Here is a 26,431-nt window from a genome sequence, read left to right on the forward strand (position 1 = left end):
TTAATTTCCCCATAACAGAAAGATCTTATGACATATTCAAAACAAACCAAGGAAAACTTGTACTGATGATCTCTGCCATATTTCTTGTGACAATATTTCTTATGTGTGTTTTAAAATAAAACCTCATATTTGAAGCAGACATATAGTTCTGAGTGAGAAATGCCTCTAGTTTTTTTTTTGTTGTTGTTTTTTGTGGGTTTTTTTTGCTTTGTTTTGGAAGGGTATTCTTTTTGTTTTTCACAAAAAAATGCATTAATATTTGAACACCAAGACTATCATTACCAACACTACTGGTATTTGCTCAGGGCAGGCAGAGGGAAGAAGAGATGTAATGTGGGGACATTTTTGGGGCTTGGAGTTGTCTTAAATGTTATTGCAGGGACAGATGCTGGACATTATATATCCTGCCATAACCCACTGAAGGTACTGGGGGAGAGTGTATACTACAATATAAACTATAATCCATGCACTGCAGCAGTGCTCCAAAATGTATTCACCAAATGCAATGGATGTGCCACAATGATGAAAAAAGTTGTTGATGTGGGAGGAGTGGGGTGGGGTGGGTGTGGAGTATATGGGAGTATAGTTTTTAATGTAAAATTTTTGTGATTTATGTATCTCAAAAAAAATTAAAAAATAAAAATAAAACATCTTTACAATATCTAATTCTATGTGTTCAAAGAAAATGCAATTATTCAGAACAGCTATAATAAACAAATATATATTTGTAAAATACTACCCCAGAAATTAGAATAATATCAAAGTTCAATAAGAACCTCAATTTAATTATCAATTAAGTGATAGTATTTAACTAAAATTAGATCAATCAAAATTACTTTTAAAGTGAGAAAAATCCCAACAGCGGTCTTGCTGTAATTGAGAATAATGAGAGTGGTCAGCAACTCTGAAGAGTGAATCAAACATTCAGGTGCCCGAATTCTGCACTTGGAACATCAGGGATAAAAGGAGCACCTGAGAAAATCTGGGGCTTCAAGTCCACTTTCACCAATATCTCCCTATTTTAATTGCTTTCCTTTCCTAGCTTTTTGGGTATTTTCTCAAGAAATAGCGCTTTCAGACCCCTTTTTTCAGCTATCTTCTCTTATAGGATAGAATCTGGTTTATAGAAGAAATCGGTTGTTTCCAAGTCTTTGCCCAGGACTTCAGCAAACTTCTTGTAAAGGTTGTTCTTATATATGAAGTTAATGTTTCCATACACTTTGCAAAGTTTCTTCTCCATTTCTGAGTCGTAAGATTCCCCCTCAATTCAATTGCTCCCAAACCACAGGGTATGATTTTCATGGCCCTCAGGCTGTATTTGAAGTTTCATCTGAAGCACCTCAATCTCATTTTCTAGTAGCAAATTTTTGGAAGATAAAGAAGCTTCCTCCTTCTTAAGACTTTTATGTACCCTGTAATTTCTTATGTAATTTGATTTTCTTCACATATTTTTGTTGGATGTTTCTTGTTTTTCTCATTCCAGGCTTTTAGAGATAACATTTAAGTTCACAATATAAATGAGTTTATTCACATCAAATTCCAATTCATAGACAATGTGTTCTCCATTTACCGATTCCCTCTTTCTGTCTAATTCCAAATGGTTATCTCCCCTAAGTGCTTCTCCAAAGTGATCAGGCAAATTTTGACCTTCAACACAGTTTCAGTGGCACATTTTACCTGGTTCACTTGATCCTCCATGAACTCTTACATTCTGGCATAGGAGTGCTCAAGCACATTTTTCTGTTCCTTCAGTTTTTGCATGCTTTGCTTTCATTCTAGTTTCTTGGGGATCACTTGTAGAATTTCCTGAAGATGAGAGTTTATATTCACACCATCTGTTATTTTCTTCTGAAGTTGTTCTCCAATCAGCTGAGAAGCTTTTCCATTTAAAATGTATTATTTATATCCATTTTACAAGTTACTCAATTAACAACTACAACAAATCTGCTTTGGTCCATGGTTACATCACATTACCCATCTCCATTTAAAAAAAATAATTTATTGAAGTATATCACTCATACATAAACATACATAAACAGTAAGTATATAGTAATAGTTTTGAACTTACAAAACAAACATAATATCATAAAGGGCTCTCATAACTCACCCTGCCACCAATACCTTGCATTTTTGCTAAAACTTTTTAACTAATGATTAAAGATCATTGTCAAAATATTACTACTAACCAAAGTATTTTCCCCAATCCCCCTCCTATTATTATCTTTATATCATTTTTATATGAACATATATAAACAATTAAGTGTATAGTAAAAGTTGTGAACTTACAAAGCAAATAAGCATAATAGCATACAGGGGTCCCATACCTTCCACCAACACCTTGCATTGTCATGAGATGTTTGTTACAAATTATGAAAGAATATTGTTAAAATCTTATTACTAATTATAGTCCTTATCTTACATTTGGTGTGTTTTTACCACAACCAACCTTTTATTATTTTAAAAATATATTCTTTAAGGCAGAAGTTGTAAACTAATAAAACATCATGCACATGTACAGAATTCCCAAACAACACCCCTCTATCAGCACACCATACTGTGATGGGACATTTACAGATAAGTTAATATCATCTGATTGTTACCATGTCCATAGTGTACATTTGGCTCATATTTTCCAAACTGTCTCATTATCAACACAATGCATCTTTGGCATAGATGTGAGAATATTATATTATTTCTGCTATCCACAGTCCATAGGTAACTACAGTTGTGTTTTTCCCATGCTCCTCCACATTCCCAACACCTTGCAGTAGTGATGTACATGGCTGTAGCTCACAAAGGACATTCTTGCATCTGTACTATCAAACACAATTCTCATCCACCTCTTGGTTTACTGTGCTATTCAGTTCCTAGATTATTCTCTAGCATTCTGTCAATTGGCATTTACATACCTAGACTATTTTCAGCCACATTCTCATTTATAAACTAGCTGTTACTCACTATTTGTTACTGTCCACTCTATATATTTCCACACATTTACAGTAAATCTAATTAAAACTTCTATATACATTAAATATCAGTAGTCCATCTCAGTCCTCTTATCTCCTTTAAGAATCCATCACCTACCACAAGGTCTTGAAGTTATTTTCCGACAATTTCTTCTAAGAAGTTTTATGGCTCTAGCTTTTATTTTTAGTTTGTTGATCCATTTTGAGTTAATTTTTGGATAAGGTATGAGATAGGGGTCCTCTTTCCTTCTTTCAGCTATGGATATCCAGTTCTGTCAGCACCATTTGTTGAATGGACAGTTCTGCCCAAGGTGTGTGGGTTTGACAGGCTAGTCAAAAATCATTTGAGCATACATCTAAGGATCTGCTTCTCAACCATCGGTTTGTTTCCATTGGTCTATGTGTCTGCCTTTATGCCAGTACCATGCTGCTTTTACAATATAGCTACATAATATGATTTAAAGTCTGGAGATGAGGGTTTGCTTTTCCTTTTTATGCTGCTTCTGGCTATTCAAGATCCCTTACCCTTCCAAATAAATTTGATAATCATGTTTTCTTTTTTTTTAAATGCTGGAGAAATTTTTATCAGGATTGCATTGAATCTGTATATCAATTTGAGTAGAACTGACATCTTAATATAATTAGTCTTCCAATCATGAGCATGGAATGTTCTTCCAGTTATTTAGAACTTTCTTGATTTCTTTTAACACTGAGTTCAGTTTTCTGAATACAAGTGCTTTACATCACTGGTTACATTTTTTTCCTGTCTATTTGAGTTTCATCTGTCATATTTTATATTCACCACTCTTTTCACACTTTTAGTTACTTTTATTGATATAATCTTCATTTCTAGACTCTCTTCCAGGCCTCTTTCTCCTATCTTTTATTCCCAGGCTCTAGCACACCTTTAGTAGTTGCTGAAAATCTGGACTCTTGCTTAGAAATTCTCTCAGGTTCCGCTTATCTGTGAATATTCTGATCTTGCTCTCATTTTTGAAAGACAGTCTTGCTGTATATAAGATTATTGGCTGGAAGTTTTTCTTTTGTAGTATCTTAAATATATCAGACCACTGTTGTCTTGCCTCCATGGTTTCTGGTGAGAAATCAGCACTTACTCTTATTAGATATCCCTTATATGTTATGCATTGCTTTTCTCTTGCTATTCTCAGAATTCTCTCTTTGTCTTTTGACATTCTGATGAGTATGTATCTCAGAGTTGGTCCATTCAGATTTTTTTTTTGATGGGAATACATTGTGCTTCTTGAATGTGGGTATCTATGTCCTTCAATAGGGCTGGGAAATTTTCTACCATTATTTCTTCAAATATTCCTTCTGCCCCTTTAGCTGTCTCATCTCCTTCTGGGACACCCATGGCATGTATGTTTGTACATCTTTTGCTGTCATTTAGTTCCCTGAGACCTTGTTAAAATTTTTTTCCATTCTTTTCTTCATCTGTTCTTTTTTATGTTCACTTTCAGGGGTCATTTCTTCAAGCTCACCAATGCTTTCTTCTGCCTCTTCAAATCTGCTGTTAAATTCCAATATTTTTAAAATTTCATTTATTATGCCTTTCTTTCCCATAAGATCTGCTCCTTTTCTAGGTATGCTTTCAAGTTCTTCTTTGTGCTCATCAAATATCTTCTTAATATCCTTAATCTCTTTAGCCATTTCATTGAATTTATTAAGGAGATTTGTTTGAACATCTGTGATTAGTTGTTTCAACTCCTTGATTTCATCTGGAGGCTTATCTTGTTCCTTTACCTGGGTCATATCTTCCTGTTTCTTGATGTGGATTGTAATTTTTTTGCTGGTGTCTTCACATCTGGTTTACAGGAGTATTTATTCTGGGTGAAGTTTTTCTCTTTAGGTTAGGGCTTCCTGCCCACTCTCCCTTGCTGATTGTGCAGTAGGAGCCAAGGATGTAATTGGTGCTATAAGCTATAGATGTTCAAGCTGCTCTCATTGCCCCAGGGACCAATGAAGCTTATCCCAACTTTCTCCTTTGTCAGGGGTAGGACAGAATCACAGCTGTGCAGAATAATCCAGGTTGTGAAGGCTTAGACTGTAGCTGTCCAGAGAGACTGATGAAGCTTCTCGCCCCTTTCTCCCCTGCCTGGGGCAGGGATAGCATTTCAGGTATGGGCCACAATCTATGCAGCGTGAGTCCAAATTGACCACAGTTGCCCCAGTAGACTTCTAATTATTCAGTCTGTGAAAGCCAATTGTACCTGCAGTTACCTGATAGGCTGGTGCAGGGCCTGCCAACCTCCTCCCTGCCAGAGGTGTAGCTGACGTCTAACCTAGGGCTGCAGGCTGATCTCAGTGAAAGAAGTCACTTCCTAGCTTCACTGTGATTTTCAGTCAGCTGGGCATCCCCTAATGTGGGGGGGCAGAGTCAAAATGGCAGCCACCAGTCTCTTCTGACTTGGAAAGTTTCACATCCTAGCTGTTTCTAGGGTTATAATGTAGCCAGCCAAGTCTACTTATCTCTAGCTGAAATCAGTGGCCAACCATCTCTTCCTCCCCTATTTTTGGGAAATGGAGCTTCCTATTCTAGCCACAGAGTAGTTCCTGAGGTAGTTTGCACTGCCAAAGTAGGATAATCACTAGCCTCCATGGCTTGGCCAGTAATTTTCCAGAGAGGCTGGTGCAGGTTCCCTCAGCTTTTTCCCTGCCAGAGGTGGGGTTTGGACTTAGGCTAGAGCTGCAATTTGATCTGTATGGAAAGAAGCCAGCCCCTGCACACACTGTGATTTTCAGTCCACCCCACTTCCCCTCATGCCAGGCATGAAGTTACAATGGCAGCTACCAGCCTCTTCCTGACTTGGACATGCTCAAACTTTAGTTGTTCTTAGGATTATATTTTAACCTGCTGAATTTATTCATCAGTAGCTGAAATTGGTGCCCAACTGTCTCTTCCTTCCCCATTTTGGGGAAGTGGAGCTTTTAATTCCTGCCACAGAACAGCTCCTGAGGTGGCTTTTACCTCTAGTGGAGGATGGGCACAGGGCTCCATGGCATGGAGCACTCTACTTATGAATCTTTTCTGTAAATGAGAAGTCTCCTCCTTCCATTCCTTCAAGGATGTTGCAGGATGCTCTTTTGGCCTCCTGGAGTCTCCAAACAGGACTTTCAGCTAGCTCCAGATAACTCTGGTCATTTACTAACTGCTCTGTTGCAGGAGCTGACTCTCCAACTCCTTACTCTGCTGCCATCTTGCCAGTTGTCTCCCATTGTTTTTTGTATAAAGTATGAGATGGTGTTCCTCTCTTATTCTTTTGGAAATGTACATACAGTTCTCCAAGCACCATTTGTGAAGAGGCATTCTCTTCCAATTGATTGGGTTTCATAGCCTTGTTGAATATCAAATGACTGTATATGTGAGGATCTATAACAGAACTTGCAATTCAGTTCCATTGGTTGGTCTATCATGACAATACCATGCAGCTTTGACCATCATAGCTTTGTAGTATAAGTCAGGTAGTGTATTCCTCTGATTTCATTTACTTTTTCAATATGTGTTTGGCTATTCGGGGCCCCTTGCCTTTCCAAATAAATTTTATAGTTTTTCAATTCAATAAAGAATTCTGCATTGAATTTTATTGGGATTGTATTAAATATGCAGATTAGTTTGGGTAGGATAGATATCTTAATTATGTTTAGTCTTCCATTCAATGAACAGGGAATATTCTTTAATTTGTTTAAGTCTTCTTTGATTTTCTTTAACAATGTTGTGTAGTTTTCTGTGCATAAATCATTTACATCATTCATTAAATTTTTCCTAAGTATTTGATTTTTAATTATTATAAAAGTTTTTTTTCTTGATTTCCTCCTCAGATTGCTCATTATTGGTGTATAGAAATGCTACTGATTTTTGCAAATTGATCTTATAACTGGTGATTTTATTGAACTCATTTAGAAGTTCTAGAAGCTTTGTTTTGTATTTCTCAGGGACTTCTACTATAGGATCATGTTATCTGCAAATAGAGAAATTTTGACTTCTTCCCTACAAATTAGGTGCCTTTTCTATCTTTTTCTTGCTTCAGTATTCAAGCAAGAAATCCTAAAACAATGTTAAATAGAAGCAGTGGCAGTGGGCATCTTGGTCTTGTTCCCAATTTCACAGGGAAAGCTTTTAGTATTTCACCATTGTGTATGATGTTAGCTCTGGGTGTTTCATATATACCCTTTATCATATCAGAAAGTTTCTTTCTATTCCTGTCTTTTGCAGAATATTTCTTAGGAAAGGGCGCTATACTTTGTCAAGTGCTTTTTCTGTATCTATAGAGATGATCATTTGATTTTTTTTCTTTTGAACTCTTTATGTGGTGTATTATGTTGATTGGTTTTCTTATTTTGAAACACCCTTGCATACCAGGGACGAAACCCACTTGTTCATGGTGTATAATTCATATGATGTTGTTGAATATGATTATGTGTTTTGTTGAGGATTTTGCCATCAAAGTTCATTCAAGAGATTGGTCTCTAATTTTCCTTTCTTGTGGCATCTTTGTTTGGCTTTCATATTAGGGTAATGATGGCATCATAGAACAAGTTAGGCAATGTTCCTTCTACTACTATTTATTGGAAGAGTTTAAGCAAGATTGGTATTAGTTCTTTCCCAAAAGTTTGGTAGAATTCACCTGTGAGTCCATCTAGTCTTGTGCTCTTCTTATTTGGAGGTTATTGAAGACTGATTCTATCTCTTTATTTGTGATTGGTCTGTTGACTTCATCAATTTATTCTTTCATCAATGTAGGCTTCTGTGTGTTTCTAGAAATTTGTCCATTTCCTCTAAATTATCCTTCTTATTGGCATATAATTTTCAAAGTATCCTCTTATGATACTCTATTTCTGTGGGGTGAGTGGTGATATCCCCTTCCCCATTTCTTATGTTGTGTATTTGCATATTCTCTCCTTTTTTCTTTATAAGTCTAGCTAAGGCTTTGTCAATTTTATCAGTCTTCTTGAAGAGCCAGCCTTTGGTTTTGTTTATTTTTATCTAGTGCTTTCTTATTTTCCATTTCACTTAGTTCTGCTTTAATCTTAGTTGTACCTTTTTTTCTTTCCTTTGGTGTTAGTTTATTTCTTTTTCTAATTCCCCAGGTGTGAAGTTAGGTCTTTGATTCTACCTCATTCTTCTTTTCTGATATTTGCATTTATGCCTATGAATAGCCCTCTCAGTACAGCTTTTGCTGCATCCCATAGATTTTGATATATTGTGTTGTCATTTTAATTCTTTTTAAGATAGTTACTGTTTTCTTTTGAAATTTTCTCCTTGACCCTATGTTTGTCTAAGAGTGTGTTGTTTAACTACCATATCTCTGTGCCTAATCTGGTTCTCTGGCCACTACTGATTTCCAGCTTCATTCCATTGTGGTCAAACAAATTACTTTGTATAATTTCAATCTGTCTGAGTTCATAGTGAATTTTTCTGTGGCCCAGCATGTGATCTATCTTGGAGAATGATCTATATGCACTTGAGAAGAGTGCATATCCTGCTGCATTTTGATGTTGTATTCTGTATATAACTATTAGGTCCAGATCCTCTAATTTATTATTCAAAGTCTTTGTTTTTTTATTGATTCTTTGCCAAGATGTTCTGTATAATGTTGATAATGGTGTATTAAGTTCCCCCACTATAACTGCAGAGGCATCTATTTCTACACTTAATTTTTCCAGTGTTTATCTCATGTATTTTGAGGTGCTCTGGTTAGGTGCAAGAATGTTTATGATTGTTCTTTCTTTAAAAATTACACATTTTACTAATATATAGGGTCATCTTTGTCTCTTACAATAGTTTTGCAATAAAAGTCTGTTTTATCTGATATTGGTATAGCTACTCCCACCCTTTTTTAGCTATTGTTTGCTTGTAAGACTGTTTTCCAGCCATTCACTCTCAGCCTTCTTCAATCCCTGGATCAAGATGGGTTTCTTGTAGAGAGCATAGAGATGGGTTAAATTTCCTTATCCATTCTGCCAATCTGTGTCTCCTGACTGGTGAGTTTAATCCATTAACATTCAATGTTATTACTGTTCAGGAATTACTTATATTAGCCCTATTTTATTTGGGTTTATGTATGTCATGTGTTGTTTTATTTCTCTTTTTATCTTTTTACTTGTTCTTGCATTTTCCTCCAACTCTTTCTCTCCTGCTTTTTTCTCCTTTCTACCTGCTGAACTCACTTTAGTATTTCTTGAAGTGCAGGTTTCTTATTGGCTCACTCTCTTAATTCCTGTTTATCTGTGAATATTTTGAATTCTCTATCACTTTTGAATGCCAGCTTTGCTGGATAGAGAATTCTTGGCTAGAATATTTTTTCTTTCAGTACTTAACTATGTCATACCACTGTCTTCTTCCCTCCATGCTTTCAGATGAGAAATCAGCACTTAATCTTATTGAGCTTCACTTGTATGTGATGGTTCTCTTTTCTCTAGCTGCCTTTAGTTTTTTCTCTTTGTCATGAGCATTGGACAGTTTGACAAGTATGTCTTGGAGTTTGCCTGTTGGAATTTTTACTCTTTGGGGTGTGCTGTGCTTCCTGGACATGTACATCCATTTCCCTCAATAGGGTGGCTAGTTTTCAGTCAATTATTTCCTCCAACACTCCGTATGTCCCCTTTCCCTTCTCTTCTCCCTCTGGGATGACTATAATGCATATATTTGCATGTTTTATGTTGCTGTTTAAGTCCCTAATTCACTGCTGGATTTTTTTCTGTCTTTTTATCTATCTGATCTACTATCTGTTTGATTTCAGATGTGCTGCTTCCACATCACTAATTCTTTCCTCTGCCTGTTCAAATCTGCTGTTATTTGCTTTCATTGTATGTTTTATTTCTTGAATTGTGCCATTCATCACCATCATATCCGTTATCTCTTTATGTATGTTTACAGTTTTTTTAGTATGTTCTCTCAGTATCTTCTTTTTTTTTTTTTTCAGGCATTATTGTTTTGATTTTATTTTTGTTAAGCACTGATTATTGTATTACATTTCAAAGATTTAGATTTTATACAACCTTAACATTCAAACACGTAGAGGAACACTGATGTCTTCTTTTGCTTTTTTTTTTAATTTTATTTTTTTATTGAATTTGTAATAATATTACATTAAAAATATATATGTGAGGTCCCATTCAACCCCACCCCCCCACTCCCCCTCTCCCCCCCCCCAACAACACTCGTTCCCATCATCATGACACATCCATTGGATTTGGTAAGTACATCTTTGGGCACCTCTGCACCTCATAGACAATGGTCCACATCATGGCCCATACTCTCCTCCATTCCATCCAGTGGGCCCTGTGAGGATTTACAATGTCCGGTGATTACCTCTGAAGCATCATCCAGGGCAGCTCCATGTCCCAAAGACGCCTCCACCTCTCATCTCTTCCTGCCTTTCCCCATACCCATCGTCCACCATGTCCACTTTTCCCAATCCAATGCCACCTCTTCTATGTGGACATTGGATTGGTTGTGTCCATTGCACCTCTATGTCAAGAGGAGGCTCAGATTCCACATGGATGCTGGATGCAATCCTCCCACTTTCAGTTGCAATCACTCTAGGCTCCATGGTGTGGTGGTTGTCCTTCTTCAACTCCATCTTAGCTGAGTGTGGTAAGTCCAATAAATCAGATTGTAGGTGCTGGAGTCTGTTGAGGCTCAGGACCTGGCTATCACATTGTCAGTCCAGAGATTCAAATCCCCTAAATATATCTTAAACCCAAACTTTACCTGCACCTCCAGCATATTAGCATGAAAGTCTTATGAAGGAAGATCCCATCTGAGTCTAGATTCATCACACATAAACACCATTTCCAAAGAGGGGCCATCTGACCTGGTAGTTAACCCAATCGGCCATGACCATAACTCCCATGGGTCTCTTTAACCCTCAAAGGAACCAATATCTGGGGGTTGTATCTGCTTTATCTGTCTCTCTGGCTCTGCTCAGTTGTGCATGAGGGCAATCCTTCTGCCAGCCTCCAGACTCTTTTTTAGAAACTCGTAGCCATATAAACTCATTTCTCCTTTTCATTTCCCCCTTACTTTAGGTCAAACAGCATTTTAAAGTCATGTTATTTTATGTAGACAGGGATATTCTGCTGATCCGCATTGAACCTTCCGTATAAGGTCATTTTCCAGTTGCATCATCAGTTGGTAGTTGATAGTGGTCCCTCGGTGCCAGGGAGGCTCATCCCCGGGTGTCATGTCCCACACTGGGGGGAAGGCATTGCATTTACATGCTGAGTTTGGCTTCGAGACTGGCCACATTTGAGTAACATGAAGGCTGACAGGAGGAAATTCCCAGGCACAATGTTGCTCTAGGCCTTGTTCTTATTTTAGGCTTATCAGCTCACAAGCATAGTCATTAGCATCAGGGGCTCACTGTTGAACCCTCACTCCCTCCCGGTCCCCGCCGCTGTACCTGGGAGACTGTCACTGCTCCCCTAGGGACCACGACAGAGCACCACTGGCCAGGAACCCAGTACCCCCCCTGCTGTGGTTTTTAATTGTTGCCACTATGAGTATATCCAAACATTACCATGCACCCTGGACATATGTTCTGTACAACTCCCTGTCAGCCATATATCACCTGTCATTGGTATCCCATACCAGTATCCCTCCATTGCCATTGTTGAAACACTCTGTGATCCAGAACTCCCCGAAATTTGAAGCCCAATATAATGTCATGGTCCCTTACTAGGGAATGGCATATAGCGATGGGTTTAAAGGTTCGATAAAGAATTTGGATAAAGTTAGATAAAGAACTTAGATAAAGAATGTTGATTTGAAAAAATTCTACATCCTATCTTTTTCTTTTTTTTTTTCCCCCCTAATTATTCAGCTTCTCTTCACAGGAATCCTAGACCACAGCAATGCATATATATAATATACAGCACTCCCATACATCCACCACAAAACCTTTTTCCTTCCACAGCGATACTCTTACACCCTATTCACATCATATTTACTTAACGTGATGTACAGAGTCTGAGAAATTAGCTTTCTAACAGGGTGACATCTGTGCTTACATTATGGTGCATACTTTAGGATACACAGTTCTTTACATTCTTAGTTATCCTATGTTTTACATTATGGTTTACATTATCAGTCTGTCATCTCCTATATGTTATGGTGTAATATTACATGTTTTATATCCATCCTTGTGTACTCTCAAGAAACTCCTCTCTTACCCCCCATTTACCTTGGTTCCACACATTTAACGTCCATTTTCCCTTCCACCTTGGTGCCCACAGTGACAGCCAACCTCCATTTCCTGAGGAGCCACTTCCAGAGATAGATGGAATAGTGTTCAGGGCCTAACTTGCTCAACTGCCCCAATGCCCTGGGAGTCACCCTTTCTCTCGAGGGATACAGTTCCCTCTATTTGATGGCATTAGTCCTCCCCAGGATGTGGGTCCACCCCCACTCTCACTACTTGTGTTTCTACCCCATGGTGTCACCTACTCTGGCAGAATGAGCATTTAGACATTCCCCAGGAGCCCGTCCTGCATCAGACCCTCCCCTCCGAGCATTCTAAACAGGTAACCCTCTTTATTATATTTTGATATGATTTTCTCGGCATTTTACTCTCCACCAACACCTGACCCTCTCCTGTGTTCATATGCTACCCCTCCCTCCCGCCACTTTTGTGCAATGTTACCCATCCGTCCCTCCCCAGCCACCCTCAAACCCACAAAGCCCCAACCAAAGGCAACCCCTTGCCCCCTTTTATCTCTTCTTTGTGTTCATACTTACCACCATCTCGTCTTAAATTCCACCCCTGCAGACATCGGCTCACATCCTTCCTCCACCCTCCGATTTCCTGTAAGCCTATCGTTCAGTCTCTTGCTATCTAGGGCAGCTTGTTTATTTCATATCATTGAGGTCATGTAGTATTTGTCCTTCAATGTCTGGGTTGCTTCACTCAACATAAGGTTCTCAAGATTCATCCATGTTATCACATGTGTTTCTAGTGTGTTTGTTCTTACAGCCGAGTAGTATTCCATTGTGTGTATATACCACATTTTATTGATCCACTCATCTGTTGATGGGCATTTGGGTTGATTCCAACTTTTGGCAATAGTGAACAATGCTGCTATGAACATTGGTGTACATATATCGGTTTGTGTCCTTGTTTTCAGTTCTGCAAGGTATATACCCAGCAGTGGTATTGCTGGGTCATATGGCAAATCTATGGCTAGTTTTTTGAGAAACCGCCATACTGTCCTCCAGAATGGTTGGATCCTTCCGCATTCCCACCAGCAGTGGATGAGTGTTCCCCTTCCTTCACATCCTCTCCAGCACTTGTATTCTTCTGTTTTTTTCATAGCTGCCAATCTTATGGGTGTAAGATGGTATCTCATTGTAGTTTTGATTTGCATTTCCCTGATAGCTAGAGATTTAGAACATTTTTTCATGTGCTTTTTTGCCATTTGTATTTCTTCTTCGGAAAAGTGTCTGTTTAAGTCTTTTCCCCATTTTTTAAATGGGTTGTTTATCTTTTTATTTTCAAGATATAAGAGTTCTTTATATATGCAAGTTTTAAGTTTCTTATCAGATATATGGTTGCCAAATATTTTCTCCCACTGTGTGGGCTCCCTTTTTACTTTCTTGACAAACTCCTTTGAGGTGCAGAAGGCTTTAATTTTGAGGAAGTCCCATTTATCTATTAGTTCTTTTGCTGCTCGTGCTTTTGGTGAGATAGTCATAAATCCATTTCCTATTACAAGGTCCTATAGATGTTTCCCTACACTGCTTTCTAAGGTTTTTATGGTCTTGGCTCTTATATTTAGGTCTTTGATCCATCTTGAGTTGATCTTTGTATAAGGTGTGAGATGGTAATCCTCTTTCATTCTTCTACATATGGTTATCCAGTTCTCCAGACATCATTTGTTGAATAGGCCACTCTCTCCCAGTTGAGAGGGTTTGGTGGCTTTATCGAATATTATGTGGCTGTATATGTGAGGTTCTATATCAGAGCTTTCAATTCGATTCCATTGGTCTATGTGTCTCTCCTTATGCCAATACCATGCTGTTTTCACCACCGTAGCTTTGTAGTATGTTTTGAAGTCAGGTAGTGTGATTCCTCCAATTTCGTTTTTCTTTTTCAGTATGTCTTTGGCTATTCGGGGTCTCTTTCCTTTCCAAATAAATTTCATAGTTAGTTTTTCTAGTTCCTTAAAGAAGGCTGCGTTGATTTTTATTGGGATTGCATTGAATGTGTAGATCAGTTTTGGTAGGATAGACATCTTAATAATGTTCAGTCTTCCTATGCATGAACAAGGAATAGTCTTCCATTTATTCAGGTCTTCTTTGATTTCCTTGAACAATCTTGTATAGTTCTCAGTGTATAAGTTCTTTACCTCTTTAGTTAAATTTATTCCTAAGTATTTGATTTTTTTATTTACTATTGTGAATGGTATTTGTTTCTTGATTTCCTCCTGATCTTGCTCATTATTGGTGTACAGAAATGCTACTGATTTTTGCGCATTGATCTTATAACCTGCGACTTTACTAAACTCATTTATGAGTTCTAGAATCTTCGTTGTAGATCTCTCAGGGTTTTCTATGTATAGGATCATGTCATCTGCAAATAATGAAATTTTGACTTCTTCCTTTCCAATTTGAATGCCTTTTATTTCTGGTTCTTGCCTCAGTACTCAAGCAAGTACTTCTAAGATAATGTTAAATAGGAGCAGAGACAGTGGGCATCCTTGTCTTGTTCCTGAGTTTAGAGGGAAGGAGTCTAGGATTTCTCCATTGTAAACAATATTGGCTTTAGGTTTTTCATATATACTCTTTATCATGTTCAAAAAATTTCCTTGTATTCCAATCTTTTGGAGTGTTTTTATCAAGAAAGGGTGCTGTATTTTGTCAAATGCTTTTTCTGCATCAATAGATATAATCATGTGATTTTTTCCCTTCAATCTGTTTATATGGTGTATTACATTGATTGATTTTCTTATGTTGAACCATCCTTGCATACCTGGGATGAATCCCACTTGGTTGTGGTGTATAATACGTTTAATGTGTTGTTGAATACGATTAGCAAGTATTTTGTTAAGTATTTTTGCGTCTAGGTTCATTAGAGAAATTGGTCTGTAATTTTCCTTTCTTGTGATGTCTTTGTTTGGCTTTGGTACTAGGGTAATGTTGGCATCATAGAAGGAGTTGGGTAATGTTCTTTCTGTTTCGATTTTTTGGAATAGTTTCAGCAGGATTGGTGTCAGTTCTTTCCGGAATGTTTTGTAAAATTCACCTGTGAAGCCATCTGGCCCTGGGCTCTTCTTAGTTGGGAGATTTTTAATAACTGATTCTATCTCTCTGCTTGTGATTGGTTTGTTCAGATCATCAATTCCTTCTTTTGTCAATATGGGCTGCTTATGTGTTTCTAGGAATTTGTCCATTTCCTCTAGATTGTCATTTTTGTTGGAATATAGTTTTTCAAAATATCCTCTTATGATAGTCTTTATTTCTGTGGGGTCAGTGGTGATATCGCCTTTCTCATTTCTTATTTTGTGTATTTGCATCTTCTCTCTTTTTTTCTTTGTTAGTGTTGCTAAAGGTTTGTCAATTTTGTTAATCTTCTCAAAAAACCAGCTCTTGGTCTTGTTTATCTGTTCAAGTGCTTTCTTATTTTCTATTTCATTTAGTTCTGCTCTTATCTTTGTTATTTCCTTCCTTCTTCTTCCTGTTGGGTTACTTTGTTGTTGTTTTTCTAATTCCTTCAAATGTGCAGTTAGTTCTTCAATTTTTGCTCTTTCTTCTTTTTTGATATATGAATTTATGGCTATAAACTTCCCTCTCAGTACTGCTTTTGCTGCATCCCATAAATTTTGGTATGTTGTGTTATCATTATCATTTGTTTCAAGGTAGTCATTGATTTCTTTTGAGATTTCCTCTTTGACCCACTGTTTTTCTAAGAGTGTGCTGTTTAATTTCCAAATCATGGTGTGAAATCTGCGCTTCTGTCCCTTGCAAATCTCCAGCTTGACTCCACTGTGGTCAGAGATAATGTTTTGTATGATTTCAATCTTTCTGAATTCGTTCAGCCTTTCTTTGTGGCCTAGCATATGATCTATCTTGGAGAATGATCCATGTGCGCTTGAGAAAAATATATATCCTGCTGTGTTTGGGTGTAGCAATCTATATATGTCTATTAGATCCAGCTCCTCTAATATACTATTCAGATGTTTTGTTTCTTTGGTGATTCTCTTTTGAGATGTTCTGTCCAGAGTTGATAGTGGTGTATTAAAATCCCCCACTATAATTGTAGATGTATCTATTCTTTCACTTAGTTTTTCCAGCGTTTGCCTGACGTATTTAGAGGCACCCTTGTTAGGGGCATAGATATTTATGATTGTTTGATCTTCTTGACAGATTTTCCCTTTCACTAAAATGTAGTATCCTTCTTTGTCTCTCACAGTTGTTTCACATTTAAAGTCTATTTTGTCTGATATTAATATAGCTACTCCTGCCTTTTTTTGGTTATTGTTAGCTTGTATGATTGTTTTCCAGCCATTCACTTTCAATCTCCATGTGTCTCTGGGTCTAAGATGTGTCTCTTGTAGACAGCATATGGATGGGTCATATTTCCTTATCCAATGTCCCAGTCTGAATCTTTTGAGAGGTGAGTTTAATCCGTTGACATTCAGTGTTATTACTATCAAGGAATTATTTGTGTTAGCCATATTTTGATTGGATTTGTGTTTGTCATATTTTGTTTGTATGTTTTTTTGTCTTTTTTGTTGTTGTTGTTGGTCTTATACTCTCCTCCAACTCTGCCTTTCCTGTTTTTTCCTTTCTTCCTGCAGAACTCCCTTTCAAATTTCTTGAAGGGGAGGTTTCTTGTTGGAATACTCTTTCAGTTTCTGTTTGTCTGCGAATATTTTGAACTCTCCATCATGTTTGAATGCTAGTTTAGCTGGATAGAGTATTCTTGGTTGGAAATTTTTTTCCTTTAGTACCTTGACTATATCATACCACTGCCTTCTTGCCTCCATGGTTTCAGAAGAGAAATCAGCACTTAATCTAATTGAGCTTCCCTTGTATGTGATGGTTTTCTTTTCTCTTGCTGCTTTTAGTATTTTCTCTTTGTCTTGAGCATTGGATAATTTGACAAGTATATGTCTTGGGGTGGGCCTGTTGGGGTTTATGACTAGTGGAGTGCGCTGTCCTTCTTGGATATGTACATCTGTCTCTTTCAGTAGATTTGGGAAGTTTTCAGCCATTATTTCCTGCAACACTCCTTCTGACCCCTTTCCCTTCTCTTCACCTTCTGGAATGCCTATAATACGTATGTTGAGCGTTTTGCATTGTCATTCAGGTCCGTAAATCCTAACTGGATTTTTTCTATCTTCTTATTGACCCCTTCTACTATCTGTTTGATTTCTGATGTACTGTCTTCCACATCACTAATTCTCTGCTCTGTCTCTTCTAGTCTGGTGATATTTGCTGCAAGTGCATTTTTGATTTCTTGAACTGCGGTGTTCATTCCCATCATATCTGTTATGTTTTTGCGTATGTCTGCAATTTCCCCTCCAAGTGATGTCTTCATGTTGTTAACCTCTTTCATTACTTCGTCAAATTTGTTGGTGATAAATGTTCTGAGATCTTTCATTGCTTGTGCCAAGTTTTGCTCCCCTTCGTGATTATTGGTTTGTTGATTGGGTTCAGCCATGTTTTCCTGATTACTGGTTTGGTTTGTAGATTTTTGTTGCTTTCTGGTCATCTCTTTATTTTGACGGATTTAATCAGTTCCTTAGCTTCTTTGTCTGCTCTTGGAGGTTAATTAGCTGTTATTTTTGCATAGGTGTTATATCTTCTCTTTGTCACTTTTTTCTTCTTATTCTAGTTACTTGTTGGTTAAGTTCACTTTTAAGGAAAGTATTAGTGTTGGGGAAAGGCAATTGTGTCAGCAAGGGAAAAGTGTAAAGTAGTATTGGTGATATATGTTAACAAAGCAAGAATATGAGATCTGGGAGGATGGAGGTTAGATTCATGTAAATTGTGTAGAGTTATAGAAGTAGGTAGAGTCCCTATTATGAGGTAGATGATTGAATATGGGAGGAATATGGTATGAGCTAAAAAGCTATTGATTTCATGAGAGAGGGAAAGAGAAAAGAAAGGTAATAGTTTCAAGAGTGGATAACAGACAGAAAACAAAACATAGGTATTAGAAATTAAGACTTAGACCCTTCATTGATCGAAGAAAGGGAGGTGGGAGGTGGAATATAGGAGAGCCAGTAGATGGTGGCGGATATCAAGATGTAGGGGAAAGAGGATAGTGTAGGTAGCCTAAATCAGTTCACACAGAAATGAGGCAGTGAAGGATGAGAAAACCCAGCGAATGTGAGGTGTTTCCTGCCGCACCTATTGTATAATTGAGTTAAAATAAACTAAGTAGAATATGAGGGACAAGAGGGAGAGAGACAACAGAAAAAAAGGGAAAAAAAAGGGGGGGAGGAAGGGATGAGAGGAAGAAAGGAAAAGAGGGTGGGCAAGGGGTGGGGAACAGGAAAGAGAAAAAAAAAACCAAACAGATATACATGAACCAGAATTAAAACACCCACTACACAGCACCTACCACAGAAAAAAACCCTTAAATAACTGAGTAAAAAAAAGACTTTGGGGGATACGCTGTGAGAGAAGACTAGGGGATAATGCGGTGTTAGCAATCAGGAAATTGAAAAAAGTAAAGAATAAGTCAAAATGAAAATAAAAACAAAACAAAATGAAACGATAAAGAAAAAACGCCAACGTTGAAGGCTAGGGCATTTAAGGACCTCAGATGGACCTCAGTGCGTGATGGATTCAGGGATGGAAAGTCTGAGATATTGAGGACTCAAGAGGTGTGAGTCTCTGTAGTGTGGGCCACCAGAATTTAGGGAATTCAGACCTGGCAGCCTCCTATCTGGTCAACAGGAAGCCTGGGAGCCCCGCAGTGTAACACAGCCCTCAGGGATCCCCACAGCTGGGTGCCAACCCTATGGGGGAAGTCAGATCGGCAAACTCTATATTGTGACTAAACCCTGCAATTCACTTTGCTGGGCTCATTACTACGTTATCCTTCAGTTCAGCTTTTGGACAGCTCCCATGCTGTGATTCCAAACCTCTGCCACTAGAGGGCGCCTCTACACTGCAGCCACTTTGCTAGTACAGATCCGAAGCCCGGCCAGTGACGCGGAAAACAGATTCCAATACCAGAATTCTCAAGCTTCGCAGAATATTCCCTAATCAGCTTCCAGACGTGTCCCCCCCCCCCCTTGCCGCAGCCTAGAACAATTTTCCAATTACTTCTCTTTATTGCCTACAGCCTATTTGGGTTGGAGAACGGTTGCCAGGCTTTTGGGGGCGGGGCTTCAGGTGGAAGCGTTATTGTTTATATTCACACTCAAAAGTTTCTCCCGCTTCACAACAAAACACCGTCTATCTTCCGAAATCGATCCACAAAGGCGATCTGTCACACCAACCTGTCAACAGCTCACCCAGAGCTCCTGAACTCCTTAGCCCTTCAGAGCCATCCAAAAGCGGAACCCCAGGACAGGACCATGGTTCCCCCCACCCCCAACAGGGAGGAGCCCGTGCGCGGGTCTCACCTGCGGGCAATAGAACCCAAATTATATCTACTAGACCAATCCTCTCCGTTACCTTTCCACCCAATCGATGTCCCAACACTTCTGCCCTGCAAAAATCCCGAAAAAGCCTCGCCTTGGGGAACCTGCCACCGCGCCCAGCCATCTCTTCCCGGGACAGACCACAAAGGCAAGTTCACTCAGCGACCATCTTGTCTCCTCCCCTCCTCAGTATCTTCTTATTATCCTTAATCTCTTTCTTCACTTCATTAAGTTGGTCCACATTATTTGCTCGGACAGCTTTGATTAGTTGATAGTTGTTCAATGTTCTGCATCTCTTCCTGGTTTTTAGTTTGTTCATTGGAGTGGGCCATGTCTTCCTTTTTCTTGAATTATGCCATTCATCACCATCATATCTGTTATCTTTTTATGTATGTTTACAGTTTCTTCAGTATGTTCTCCCAGTGTCTTCCTGTTATCCTTAATCTCTTTCTTCACTTCATTAAGTTGATTCATGTTATTTATTTGGACAGCTTTGATCAGTTGACAGTTGTTCAATGTTCTGAGTCTCTTCCTGGTTTTTAGTTTGTTCACTGGAGTGGATTGTGTCTTCCTGTTTCTTGGTATGGTTTGTAATTTTTTGCTGCTATCTGGTCTTCTTGTTCTCTTGTTGAAACCCAACAGTTGATTGGTGTCTCTCTCTACTCTAGGGTTTTATTGAGTTGCTCTTTTTGTGTGTGTGGTAAGTTTTCTTTGACACTTTGTCTTTCTTATTCTATTTTCTTGCTGTTGTCTATGTTCCCTTGAAAGAAAAAGATTAGGGACAGAGAAAGGGAAAGAGGTAAGATAAGAAAAAGAATAAGAGTAATAACAATATTAAAGTTAGAAGAGGAAATATATAAGACCTAGGAAAATGAATATTTGCCCCATGTAAGCAGTGTAGAGTAATAGGAATAGAAAAAGGGAGTACCTATATTTGAATGGGGAAACAGAATAGAGAATAATATATAGAATGAATTACAAGGCCAGATTAATGAAGAGAGAGGGAAAGAGAAAAGGAAGGACAAAAATGAAAAAAGTTGATAAAGGAAAGAAAACAGATTAGACTAGTTAGAAATGAAAACCAGAAACATTGAGGACTAAACAAAGAGAGGTCAAATATAAGAACAACAACAGAAAGTGGAAGATTGAAAGATTAAGGAAGGGAAAGAGATAGCATTGGTAGATTTAGCAGTTTTTTATGGTTCATGAATTCCCAAAATAGATATTGGATTATGTTTATATAATGGTCTGTACTGGGCATGATTCAAGTATGATTAGGGCTTTGATTGGACCATGTCAGTAGGGTGAATATTTTGAATTCTCTATCTACAGGTAAAAGACATGGCAAGGGACAGAGTTGGAGTTTTGATGCTGGATTTTGAGCTAGCCCCAGGAAGTAAGCATACAGAGGAACTTGGTCATAAGGAAAGAGAAAAGGTTCTGGGAAGATAACAAGCTTTTGCCTGGTAGTCTACAGCTGGCCTTGTGGAGATAGTAGAACTGAGCCCAGAGAGAAGTAAACCCTGGGAAGAGAGAAACCCATGAAACCTGAAGCCTCACAGACATCAGCAGCCATCTTGCTCCAACATGTCACAAGACTTTGGTGAGGGAAGTAACTTATGCTTTATGGTTTGGTAACTGTGGGTTTCTATCCCAAATAAATACACTTTATAAAAGCCAACAGATTTCTGGTATTTTGCATCAGCACCCCTTTCACTGACTAATACAGTAGACAAAATAAGTATACACAGAAAACGGGAAATTAAGGAAGAGGAAACACAGCAAACAGGAAACAAGCCAGCAGCACCTAGATAAAAAGGGGAAGGGGAGAAAGAGGGAAAAAAAGACTAGAAAACAAAAAAGCAAACAAATCCACAAGCAAGCAGTCAAAAAAAAAAAAAAAACTAAGCAAAAACAACCTTCCCTCTTAGGACCCTGTGGAGCCTCTCAGGCTGTTGGTCATCAATCAACCACCCTGCAGCCCTCCCTCTACAGGTTTTGAAGTGGATTTTAGTGAGTAATTAAGTTAATTTTTTCAAAAAGTAACTTTTTTTTAGGAAAAATAAGAGACCCAAGAGAAGCTAATACTAAAATAATGTCTGCCTTTTCCCTCTCCTAAAGTATCAGCTGCATGTTTGATATCCCTGTGGATCACTGCTCTAAGAGGATCTGGGATTTGAACTAGGGACCTCCTATATTCAAAGCAGGAAGTCCTCCATTAAGCTAAACTTTCTCATTAGGTCAGTTAGCTCTTCAGAAAGCTTTCCAGTCACTTTCCTAGGGCAGATTTGTCACTGCATTTGGGTAGATTCCTGTAGATTTGGGATATGTTCCTGTCCCCCTTCTAGTATTATTGCTTTCTGTCCTGGGGTAGCAGGACACAGTAGTCTGTGTGAGTGGATCCCACCTCACCTCTCCTGGTCAGGTTGAGTCCCCTTTTGAAATTCAAATGGGGCCTTGGAGACTGAACTCACTGCAGAAAAATGACTCTCAACCCTCTTCCAGTCCACCCCCTTCTCCCACAGGACCCAAAATAGTCTCTTGGAAGCTTATTAAGTGCTTCCTACTGCCTGCCTGGGAGTTGAAACTTTGATAGTTTTCAGCACAGGACTAGTTAATTGCCTGACTCCACCCTCCAGCAGGCCTATCCCAGGATGGCTAGGTAAATCAGGCTGCCTAAGCAGTTTCACCTCTCCCCTCTTCCTAAGGCTACCTCTTTCCAGCTGGTATGCTCCTCAGAGCTCAAAGGGGGTAGAGGCAACCAAACCCACAGAAAGGAAACCCCTTTCCTTCCTTCACCAGAACCCTCTCACTCCCGGTAGGCATTGGGGTTCCCTGAGGGTTTTTGCCTTGACAGTGTTACATTAGATTTTTCCACCTTATTTCCAGATACAAGCAATCAGTGCATGATATCCTGGGAACACCAAAAGGAAAATCATATGCTATTAGTAATGATTGCATCTAGGCAATCATCTATTTAAAGGCTTCTGTCATACATACTAGATAATGAAAGTGAGAGAATTGTACACTTTTATTTTCCCACTTTCTTAAATCATATTAACCTAGACAGAATGAGACCTCATGATCATGCATATTTTGGTGGAATTCTAATACATACAGTGACTGTTTTGCACAAAAGGGTAATATGCCCCCCCAAAAAAAAATTCATGTGACCTTATATATTGTCATTATAATGATTTTAGTTAATGTGTCAAAAGCAACTGATCAAAAGAACAGACCCTGGAATCAGATCAAAAAGATCAGCCAAATACATACAAAATGGCAAATATTATGCTTGTCTCAGAGTTTGTTCTACTTGGATTCAGAGGGCATCTAAGGAGACATGATATTTCTCATGTTTTTGATCCTGCACATCTTGGTTGTGATTGGGAACTTTGACATGATTGTAATTATCAGGACTGACATCCACCACCATACTCCCAAGTTCTCCTTCCTCCAAATTCATTACTTGCTGGACATCTGCTATTCTTCCACTATTGCACCCAGAACTCTGTGACCTTCTTGAAAAAAGACCAACAGTTTCCTTTTGTGGTTGTGAAGCAGGCTAGTAAGGTAGGGAATAGACAGATCTGGAACCTGTCAGAGAGCCCATGTGGACATCAGAAACCCCCGAGATGGCTGCAGGAGGAACCCCACCTCCAGGATTCTGCTACCCAGAACAAAGACTCCTTTCTCAGAACAAGGAGAGGCCCAGATGTTCCCTAGAAAGTTTATCATTGGGTCCTTACTAAGGAATTGATGGGCGGGGTAATCAGTCCAAACATCAAACAACTGGAACCCCTCTGCTTCTATTAGCAAAGGGGCAGAGTAATTAACAGTTTAAAATCCAGGCACAAACTGTAGCACAGGCTCTCACCTTGCTCTTTTTGCCTACACACCATCCTGCCCTCTTTTTGTCATTTTCACCATTTTCCCTGCACCACATGGCCACACAAGTAAACCTGGGGACTTATAATCTATAATGGGGAATTGTAGCTTATAAATCAGCCCTCTTCATTCCTTTCATTCCTTTTCTCTCTACCCAGGATCCCTACTCTGTTATTTTCTGTTATTTTATCCCATTTCTCTTCTCTCCATACCCGAATAAATTACTGGCCTAACTCACCTGGCATGCTTTTGAAATTCATTTCTGCAGCACAGCCAAGAACCTAGATAGAATCCAGTAACAGTTGTGCTTCTTATTTCTTCTTCCTCTCTTCTGAACCAGGGGGGCCTTCCTTCTGGCTGCTGTGGCCTCTGACCACTTCATTGTCAAATGCAGACTTCTCCTATTTTCTGTTAGCATGTCTCACAATGTCTATGTACTTTTAATGTAGTCCTACTTGGGGGGTGTAGTAAGTGCCATCATTCAAATAACAGTGAACCATAGGTTGTCCTTCTGTGGTTCAAATGAGATCAATGATTTTTTTCATTGATGCCTCCTTTTTTGTCCCTACATGTTAAAATACCTTTGTAAATCAATTGGTTCTTGGTTTATGTGGCACCATTACTACCAGTATATTTTGGTAGTCTTGGTTTAATATATCTACATCATCTCAACCATTCTGATGATTCATATGGTGCAGGGATGCCAGAAAACATTATTCACATGTGCCTCCAACTTGACTGAGTTGAGCTTTTTCGGTACTGTTTTCTTCATGTATAAACAACTCAGTGCCATCTCCTCCATGGAGCCAAGGAAAGTAGCACCCATCTTTTACACTATTGTCATCCCCATGTGAACCTTCTGATAATACAGCCCAAGGAGTAAAGATGTCAAACACTCTGAGTTAGGGAAAGCAGAATCTCTCACTGATTTTTGTTGCCATGGGTCCCATCAATCATCCTGTATTTAGCTCAATATTGGTGCTACTTAAGCAGATTACATTTTAACACTATGGTATTTTGGAAGGATTTTGTTTACTTGTTGAAGTACATAATCTAGAAGATAGGGCACATTTCAGTTACCTTTCCAGTCCAGTAAGAAATATAAATTGTAGGACTTGTGCTGAATAAAATTTAAACTGGAAGAACAGATGATCGGATGGATAAATAATCATGGTTATGTTACTTCATATTATAAATCATTTTTGACTATCAGATAACAATTATATAAAAATAATTCTGTACTACTATTAAAAATATCTATAGAAATTTGAATACAGCTAACCAAAACCAAATCAGTCCTTCCCAAAGGAAAGTAAACCATAAATATTTTACCTACAAATTTTATAATTGGCTAAATTAAAAATTGATATTTTTCATAATAGAGTGAAGATTTAATGAAATAAAATCATTTTATTCTTAAATTCTCATTTTAAACAGCTTTATTAATCTATAATTGACATGCAATGAATGTGTACATTTAAAGTGTTCAATTTATGCTTGATATTTATATTCACTGGGGAAGCCATTACCATAATCAAGATAAGAACATTATTTTTATCACACCAAAGCTTCCTTGGGCCCAGGTATAATGGTTAATTCATGACCCTCCCCCAATCCCTTTACTCCTCAGGCAACAAATAATCTCCTTTTCCAAGAGTTTAATATAAATTCACTTATAAATATGTACTTTTTTCTTGCTTTTTCTTGGTTTCTTAGTTTCTTTCACTCAGCATAATTTTGAGAATTTATCTAACTTGTAACATATATCTAAAGTTGATTCCTTGCAGACTAATGTTGCATTGTTTAGATACTGCCTTACCATTTCACCTCTTTATAGAAATTTCAGTTATTTCCAGATCAAGGCTATTACAAAAGAAGTTGTATTTAAATATTTATATGAACTTAAGCTTTCATTACTCTTAGGTAAGTACCTTGGAATGGCTAGATTATATAGTAAGGAAATATTTAACCTTTTAAGAAATTTCTATACTAATACTCAAAGAGTTTTTACTAGCTTTAATTCCTACCACTGGCTTGTGAGAATTTTGAATTTTCCATATCCTCTCTAACATTTATATACATCTAATTTTAATCATTTTAATAAGTATATAGAGGTATCATTGTTTTAACTTGAATTTCCCACATGACAAATGATGTTGAAATTTTTTAAATTTTTATTTTGCCATCTGTATATCATTGGTGAATTGTGTGTTAAAATATTTTGCTCCTAAGTTTTCATTTGATTATTAATTTTCTTATTAATGAGATCTGGGTGCATTTTGTGTTTTGTCAACGCATGCCTATTCATGAAATATAATTTGCAAAACTTTTCTCCCAGGCTGTGGTTTGTCTTTTCATTCCCTTAACAATGTCCTTATATGAGTGAAAGCTTTAATTTTGTTTAAATCCAATTTGGTAATTGTTTTTTAAAATAAATTATTTATAATAGAGAGATCTTCTGTTTACTTATTTAAAATATTTTTGCCTAACATAAGGTCAAAGATATTTTTGCCTGTGTTTTCTTCTACAAGCTTTATACTTTCATCTTTACATTGAAGTATGTGATCATTTTTAGTTATTTTTTTAATATGATACAAATTTTAGATCAAAGGCATTTTTTGGCATATGGATTCAAAAGTTTTAGTATCCTTTCTTGAAATACTATCATTTCTCCACTGAATAGTCCTTGTATTTCTGTCAAAAGTCAGTTACACACACACACAAACACACACACACATCCAGGATTGATTGCAGAACTTTTTTGTTTTGTTGGTCTGTTTCTCTTTCCACCAATACCACACTAGCTTTGTTACTCCAATTTTATAAGTTTTGAATCAGGTATTTTGTTCCTCCAATTTTTTTCTTATTTTTCAAAGATGTTTTGACAAATTTAGTTTTCTTTTTTTTTCTTTTTTTTACTCTTGTGGTATTTCTACATGAATTTTAGGAACAACTCATCA

General features: G+C 37.8%; 1 long non-coding RNA gene across 2 annotated transcripts in view; it reads left to right on the forward strand.

The window, feature by feature from the left end:
- LOC131277540 (uncharacterized) overlaps positions 1-21,264 on the forward strand; it is a 202,586-nt gene extending 181,322 nt beyond the window's left edge. For both annotated transcript variants that reach the window (XR_011648195.1, XR_009184697.2), the window contains one exon: positions 20,916-21,264. This is a non-coding gene — a long non-coding RNA (uncharacterized lncRNA). The remainder of the gene's footprint in view (positions 1-20,915) is intronic.
- The last annotated feature ends 5,167 nt before the right edge of the window (positions 21,265-26,431 follow it).

Source organism: Dasypus novemcinctus, unplaced genomic scaffold (assembly GCF_030445035.2).
Source record: "Dasypus novemcinctus isolate mDasNov1 unplaced genomic scaffold, mDasNov1.1.hap2 scaffold_134, whole genome shotgun sequence".
NCBI classification, from domain to species: domain Eukaryota; kingdom Metazoa; phylum Chordata; class Mammalia; order Cingulata; family Dasypodidae; genus Dasypus; species Dasypus novemcinctus.